The sequence below is a fragment of the Choristoneura fumiferana genome, chromosome 5, assembly GCF_025370935.1.
Source record: "Choristoneura fumiferana chromosome 5, NRCan_CFum_1, whole genome shotgun sequence".
NCBI classification, from domain to species: domain Eukaryota; kingdom Metazoa; phylum Arthropoda; class Insecta; order Lepidoptera; family Tortricidae; genus Choristoneura; species Choristoneura fumiferana.
The window spans coordinates 13281791-13287790 of NC_133476.1; the positions used below are offsets into that span (position 1 = coordinate 13281791).

General features: G+C 36.8%; 1 protein-coding gene across 1 annotated transcript in view; it reads right to left on the reverse strand.

Annotated features, from left to right (window-relative positions):
- LOC141428215 (sterol O-acyltransferase 2) overlaps positions 1 to 6000 on the reverse strand; it is a 32607-nt gene extending 26607 nt beyond the window's left edge. The window contains exon 1 of the mRNA XM_074088063.1: positions 5777 to 6000. The gene's annotated coding sequence lies outside the window, so the exon portion shown is untranslated. The remainder of the gene's footprint in view (positions 1 to 5776) is intronic.

The window sequence follows — 6000 nt, forward strand, 5'->3', positions numbered from 1 at the left end:
TGAGCCTATCAATTGCTGATACGGATAGGATAATGAAGATTCGCTTACATTACTCTTCTCACTCGGCAGAAACTTTTATAATTTCCAACGTCGTAGGCTAGGCACGCTTTTACAGTCCATCATGTGAAATTTTTGTAGCAAATCACGAATGTAAATTTCTTGAGATATTTTAATCTCTCTCTTGAGATATTCTAATCAATCAGGTTTGTAATGTATATTTAAACATACGTAATAACTAATAACTGAGTTTGCTAATGAAACACGCAGATGAGAAAGATTTGATATTTTAGCATACCATTTCTCGTACGCCGTCTTCCCTTTGAGAGCACGGTGAGGGGACCTATTTTTGAGATATACAGCCATCTCTGCAGCATCTAGCCAATAAGCCGGAGAAAGGGAACTGTCAGAAAGCATTGATCTTACTTTCTCCATAATTGAGCGATTTGTTCCTTCTGCAATAGCATTTTACTGAGGACTGTAGGGAACTGTTGTTTGGTGTTGAATTCCTTCATTTTGTAAATACCTCGAAAATTCAGCATTAACATATTCCATTATCGCTCTTCAATATCTTAATCTTTGCTCCTGTTTCCCGCTCTACTGTGGATTGGAAAATACGAAATTTGTTCTTTACTTCCGCTTTTGAAGGAATAAATAATGCAAAATGCACACGAGAAAAATCATCTATAAAAATAAAATATACTCATTGCCTTGAAATTAAGTTTCAGGCAAGGGTCTACAAATACCTGAATGAATAAGTTCCAGAACAGAAGAGCTGCTAATGTATCATTTCAATAATAATAATAATAATAATAATAGAAGTTGATCTTTTATGTGAAACTTTCTTAAAAGGTTTCCTATTCTGCTTACCTTCAATGCAGAGGATACATGGTGCCTTATCGACTTCTGAGTAGTCCACGCCCACTGCGTGTCCCTTCCTCAAATGATCCATTCCGATGCGACATAAATTACCTAGTTGTCTATGACAGAGCTTGAAGCTAGAAACATCATAGTGCGTCTCAAAAGCGGATAATTGAGTCGTTGGGTTGACCGTACAATCTAGAGAATACAGTCCACCACATATAGAACCATGTAAAATTACATCACCTGTACAAGAAAAAGCATCAGAATCATAAAAATTACAACCAGTTCTATCGAAAACTACGTTAAAACCTTTATCTACCGCCTTCTTCACTGAAATAAGATTAGAATTCAAGTTCGGTACATGAACTACATCAGTAATCTTCTTTATATTAGTATTCTGACCGCAAGTGCTGATGGAAATATCTCCAATGCCTTTACTGGGCAGTACATCTCCATTTGCAATAGTTACAGTCCCAATAGATGAACTTCTCACATTATTCATCCAATCAGCTCGTGACGTCATGTGTGCTGAAGCTCCAGAATCAATAAACCATTTATCACGCTCTATCTAATCCGTCATTGACATTCAGTGCACATAGAGAATTTTTGTGATTTACGGGTCTCTTCTTCTTGTCCTTTTTATGGGGACAATTTGGACGCTTATGTCCTGGCTCCATGCAGTCGTAACACACAATAGATTTCTTCGATTCGGATGTGGAAGGCTTGTTCTGGTTCATTCGTGTACGAAGAGCAGTATCTGGGTTATCTAAAGCTGGTTTATTCAGTTCATTCAATAATATAATATATAAGTCTCAATTGACGTAAGGGACAAAATGCTACTTTTCAGGAGAGCGAAAAGAAGTTTTTGGTAATTTTCAAACCCTCACAGCATTGTTAATGTTTAACTTAGCAGGACGTTATAATTACGTAAAATCTTGAAGTTTCTTGCTTTTCAACGTGAAACACACACATTCACACAACACAACAACACAACATTTTCGTAAAAAGCTTAATAAGAAAAATAGCTGTCCCTTACGCCCGTGACATACGGGTGTCATAGCCCCTTACACCCATAAACCGTAAATAAATAAATAATGTAGTAACCGATTTTTGGTCTTATAGGACATTTTAATTTTATTTGCTACATATTTGGACGTAAGTTCCTGTAGAAATTTAAAAAAAAATAGTGAATTAACTCAAAGAACCACTTTAATTATTTAAAATAACGCGCAAAAGCAGTATTTTTGCACGTCCCCTTAAAAAAATATGTAATTTGTAACATTTTCTTTAAATGGATATTATAAGTTAAAAGTTAAATAAAACTCAAATAAATTTTATAACGTTCTAAACTTTCGTGATTCTCACTCATAGTCAAAATACCACCAATGGGACTTATCGACACGAGTAATATTTACCTCGACGTTTCGGCAACATTGCAGTGGCCGTGGTCACGAGTGGACTGAAGTGTGGGGTGTCAAGTCTGCCTAGCAGCGCGAGTCCTTCGAACTACCCGCACTTGATCACTAATAGTACCAGCACTCGTATCACGAACTACCCGCAATTGGTGATTTTTATTTGTCACCTCATCACACCGACTCACAACACTCATCCCGACGTCGACACTTATTAATAACAGGATTCCACGAAGATGCAAGCTTATATCCATCGTCCCGGTTGACATTTTTATGCTTTTTTATTTCAACTGCTTCACGTACCATTCTTGAGTAAAAAATGACGTTGCGTGTCAGAATTTTGGGATTGTGAAGCTCAATCTAGTGGTTTGGTCCTGACTCCAACAAATGCTCGGCTATAGCTGACTTGTTTGTTTATAGCTGAGAGGGTCAAGGAAGATATTGCAGCTGTTAAAAATCGCCAAGTAAATAAGTTTTTTATCCCGGAAAATAGTATAGTTCCAGGGGGTAGCGATAAACGAACTGATGATGTTGTTGATGACGATGATGATGAAATGATTTTCACTACCACCACTGGCGTACTAACTCTGCTTGCTTGCATTATTGCTTACATGCTTGCTTGCATGTTTGATTGCATGCTTGCTTGCACTATTTCTTGCACATTTGGGAGTATTCTTGCTTGATTTGTTGTTTGCATGCATGCTTGCCTTCTGGCTTCACGCTTGCTTGCATGCATGCTTGCACTATTTATGCTTCCTCTAACACACTGATTGCAGCTGTGAGGGAGTGGGACGCCAGCCCGCTTCATGAGCGCTGGAGGAGATACCATAGACCGGTCATCGCGGGATCGGGGTACCCGCGATGTTCATCTAACCCAGTCCGATAAAATTGCATGTTTGTTGATTTGATTGACAAAATTACATGCTCACTTGCAAGCTTGCTTAGGTGGTTGCTTACATGCTTGCTTGCTTGCTTGCTTGCTTGCTTGCTTGCATGCTTGCTTGCATGCTTTCTTGCACGCTTGCTTGCACTATTTCTTGCACATTTGGGAGTATGCTTGCTTGAGTTGTTGTTTCAATCACTACAAGTTCTAAAAACCATCTGTTTTGATGCCTCCTACGACCTAACATTAACAAGGTATTTTAATGAACTAAAAGAAACAAGCAAGGTATTTTACTTTAAGTGCCCCTTACACCCATAAAGTAACCTCAATTTTTAAAATGTCTGTTTGTTACTGTCCCTTACGACTAACAATTTACTCTAGTTTTAGCTTTTGATGTCCCTTACGCCCATAAGAGTATTCCTTATTTTATAAGTTGCTGTTGTTTAATGCCCCTTACGACGTACCAATTACACCTTTTTTTAAAATGTCTGTTTGCTACTGCCCCTTACGACCGACAATTTACTCTAGCTCTTGCTTTTTATACCCTTACGCCCATAAAAGTATTTATTATTTTATAAATTGCTGTTTTTTAATGTCCCTTACGACGTTCCGATTATACCATTTTTACCCTCAACATACATAATTAATATACAGGCCAATTATTATTATGTATGCATCATCATCTCGGCCTATATAGGTCCCACTGCTGGGCACAGGCTTCCTTTATTAGGATCTGTCAGGACAGCTTAAAATAAACCAAGTAGCTAAGAGAAATTTACCTCAACATCCTTGACTGAAAATTCCATTACGGAAATGTTAGCTCGACGTCAAGCTATTAGGGGATCCATCAACTTAATCTTCTTTTTTTGTTTTGCTTTTGGCATCTTATAAAAAAATACGCGCGTCGACAAAGAACAAACGTAGGCAATCAAATACGTCCTCCGTGTTTGACGTGTCTGACACGACTGACCGAATGTGCAATGCGCAAACGCTCGGCGCGTGGAAAGTAGGTAGACGCGTTAGTATTTTGATGTTAGGTACAAGAAATAGGTACAGGCGGTAAGGTTACGCCCAACAACTTCTTGCTTTTTTATCTTATTCGTTATAAAATGTTGGGGTGTAAAGGGCAATGAAACAATAATTAACCCATACGCCTTTTATTATATTTGTTGGGTTTTTTTTTAACGACATGAGCCGAGTCGTAAAGGACATATGAGACTGCCACAGCCCCTTACGACCCAAATATTAAAAAAATAATACATTTACGCCATTTTTCAGCTCAAATATTTTATATCATGTCCCTTAAGCTATTTTATTTTAAAATAATAAATGTTAATAACAGCAAAAGTAAGGGGCGTATCGTAACTTGAATACTACCAATCGACAGAGAAAAAAAACTCTAATTTTCTATGTTTAAAAGTGATTTTCGGTATTTTGTCCCTTACGCCAATTGAGACTTCCACCATCGATATAATATATATAATATAATTAAATCCACTGTAATGTCTGTTGGAATTTTCCGAAGCCATTACTAAAGGTGCATATTGGGGACTTAAACCTCCAAGAAGAATCGCAGCTGTTGAAGCATCTTCCATGATTTTGCCAATCTCGGCTAAATCTTGCACAGTTAACATGACAGCATTTATGTACGTCTCTATATTGGAATCAAAATCATCAAGGCAGTACCTGTAGAGTTTCCGTTCGAGGCTTATACCTACGTCGCCCTAAACCTTTGTCCTTGTCCTTCCTTGGCTGTTTTGCATGACCTTACATGAGTTATTGCCATACCATCTGAAGGGAGACATATTTTCGATAACTCCTTCTGATCGTTACGTGATTTTATCTCAGTAGGAATTTTGCTATCATCAGAATATCCGATGATCGTCTCCCATAACTCTTCATGCAGAAGGTAGGTACATACGCATTTTGAATTTCCATACGGAATAACCGTCTCTGTTTATGACTGGTTTTTATTTATTTGTCATATTTACACGTAAAGCTGTTTGATGTCACAACAAAAATAGTATGAAAATATCTTCGTGAACTGATAAAAACTAGTAGATTCACTGTTTAATAAAGAATATGTAGTTTTTATAAGTAGATTAGATTAGATTTTTATAAAAATATGACTCTGTTCATTGGAGGACAATTTCGCCAGTGTTTAGTAGGTTATGCCGTTGTACGGTAGCTTTTTATAAGTCAAAAATAGAGTTTCATCATCTGCTCAGTTTAATATAGAGTTTCGTGCTGACAACGAATGTTGTATTAGACTTTGTTTATTGAAGTGACATATGTACATCAGATAAAATACAATGTATAGTAAAGAAGATAGCCAGTTATACAACAGAAAAGATAACTTGTGGGATAAAATTACTTAGCCGTACTAAGAACATTAAGCTTAAAAAATCCTTTTAATCCCCTTCAAAGTTAGGTTAAACACTTACTAGTAGGTACCTGCTTATAACCTAGATAAGTATTTTAGAAATAATAATAATTATTTTAAATGTTTCTGTGTTATGAATACCTATACTAATAAATTTACACTAATTAGTCAATCATAAAAAAATTCTAATCCTATTTTTATGCTTACAATTCATTATTTTATCCGTCGTTTACTTACCTAAATACTATGCAATCCCAATAAATTTAAATTATAATTAACTCGTCACAAAAAAGTCTCTTGAGTCTGGCAGCTTGTTTTTCCGACCATGAGACCTGATACCACACTGTGACGTGGCACATGCGTTCCACCGGGTCCCACGATCCGGATGTTTACTGTAGAACTAAACCACTAAAACAGTGTCAACAGTGTTATTTAATGGACTACTAACGGTGAACTGAGTC